This window comes from Quercus suber, unplaced genomic scaffold (genome assembly GCF_002906115.3).
Source record: "Quercus suber isolate HL8 unplaced genomic scaffold, Cork oak 2.0 scaffold_94, whole genome shotgun sequence".
NCBI lineage: Eukaryota > Viridiplantae > Streptophyta > Magnoliopsida > Fagales > Fagaceae > Quercus > Quercus suber.
This window is the reverse complement of record NW_027069559.1, coordinates 762,725-765,093: the sequence shown is the minus strand read 5'-3', so window position 1 is coordinate 765,093 and position 2,369 is coordinate 762,725. Positions and strand designations below refer to the sequence as shown.

Here is a 2,369-nt window from a genome sequence, read left to right as displayed (position 1 = left end):
AAAAAAAAAAACAAAAAAAGAAAAAAAAACAAAAAAAAAAAAAAAAAAAAAAAAAAAAAACTATACGAAACAATTCTGAAGTTTAAACACTATATTCTAACTTTGTATAGTTTATACACACCTTTGGGTGCTTTAATCGGTCCAAAATTCTTTCATAAAGCTCTCTGGTCCTTTCAAACTCATCCTCTAATATTTCAAAATCAACGTATGCCTGTTATTAAACAAATAAGAAAATAAAAAAAAAACCAATGGTAATAGAATTCTTTTACAATACAAAAGAACCAAGGGCAAGTATATAAAACAATACTAAAGAGAATTGTTTTATGAATTAATAGCTTTCTCTTTTTATTTTCCTAAACTCTGTGTTTTTACAGATTGAATAAACTCAAATACTTATAATAAAAAAAATTCTTTATTTACACATACCCATATTTTGCACTATACGTATGGTACAAAAAGGGGAAAACAACATCAAACAAAAGGAAAACAGAAACATGCCTGAACTGAATCATCAAACAAAAAAGGCAGTAAAAAGGGGAAAAAAATCAAACAAAAGAATAGAATGCAAAATAAACTGGATTTAGAGATACCTAAACCAAATGATAAAGCTTCTATCAATATTTATATACCGTGAGGTGAGGAAGTCAGGAAGGAAGGAAGGCCGAGAGGCTGCAGTTAGAAGGGGTGAAACCGTAGTACAGAAACATGGGGAAGGGGAAGGAATCTAAAACCGTGCAACAAAAATAAATCTGAAACCGTGCAATAAAAGGAAAATAGAGAGATTGAAACCGTGAACTTTGGGGAAGGGGAAGGATCCTGAAACGTGCAACAAAAGGAAAACTGAAATTTTGAGTAAACCGTGTTTTTCAAAGGGTTCTCCAAAGGGTTTAGGTTAAAAAGGGCTTTGTGCTTGGGCTTTATGGCGGAATTAAATTTATAAGTGGGCTTTATGTTGAAAAAAGGGCTGGGAAATATTTTATATTTGTGAGTAATTTAAAATTGATAAAAACTATTTCAAAATTATAGGAAAAATACAAAAAATAGAATAAAGATGATATGGCTGTTGATGTGGCTCAACGTGAGCGTAGCAACATTAAATGCTACGCTTCAGCTTTTAGTATTATATAGATATAGATTGGCTCAGCTATGTCTTATTCCACAAATGCTAGAGGCAAAAGCAACAAATAGACATTTCATGATGTCATGCTACAGTTTATTCTATTACAAGAAGACTGAGATTAATGCATTGCAAGACTAATTATTTCATTAGGTCCATGGTTTAGGCTCTCATTTTGTTATCTAAATGTTGATCTTAGGGTCTTCTGAGTTTATAAACAAATACCATTGGTTTGGGGCAATTGGTTAATTAGAAACTGCAGTGAATAGACACAATCTAGTCTTGGGAATAAAAAGTTCAGGAATCAAATGGAAAAGTAGTCAAATAATCTACTCTTTGGAAGAAATAGTATTGGTTTTGCGCACAGAGTTCAAATGTAGGTTCAAGAGTGATTATGACTTACAAGGATGTAGACTCAAGGCATGCCAATAATCACATCATAGACTGTGCTTCAACTTTTCGTTACAACTTACAACACATGCTTTAATGCAAAAAATATTTTACTAATTTAGCTTGCAATTGCAGGGAATCATTGTTTTTGCTTCAGTAATGGCAACTCTTGGGTTACAAATTCTGCTTGAGTCTGTTCGGCAATTAATTGCACAGGTATGCAACTTTTATCTCACGTGTCCTGATCTAAGTTAAGGATGCAGAAGGCAGCAATGAGCATGCCTAGACTAGTACATATTTTAATCCAAGTTGGCTTTGAGAAGAGATTGAAATTAGCTCGCTTCTTGATGTCTTGTCAGAACTCTGAGGTCAAGTGTGACCTTGGTTCTTGTTACTTCATGAAAAGGATGACAAAGGTCTTGAGCGACTACCTAAATGTATGAGATCCTTGTTAGATCACATTCTGAGTTGGTGGATGCAACATTTGAACATGACCATTCTAAAATTTGATTTTCTGTAGTCATTTACCGTATCAGTTTGCCCTTTAATATTAATTTTTAATTCCTGTGTTGATTACAGACCCAGCCTGAAAAGGATCCTGAGAAGGAGAAATGGATGATTGGGATAATGGTCTCTGTAACCATAGTGAAGTTTCTGCTTGTGATCTATTGTCGAAGATTTAAAAATGAAATTATTAGAGCCTATGGTCAAGATCATTGTTTTGATGTTATTAATAATTCAATTGGTTTGGGAGCAGCTGTGCTGGCCATTCGATATTATTGGTGGATTGATCCCACTGGAGCTGTTATAGTGAGTTCATATGCATCTCTTCACACCACCCCCACACACCCCCCCCCCCCCC

General features: G+C 34.1%; 1 pseudogene; it reads left to right on the top strand.

Annotated features, from left to right (window-relative positions):
• LOC111999459 (metal tolerance protein 10-like) overlaps positions 1-2,369 on the top strand; it is a 12,184-nt pseudogene that overhangs the window by 3,696 nt on the left and 6,119 nt on the right.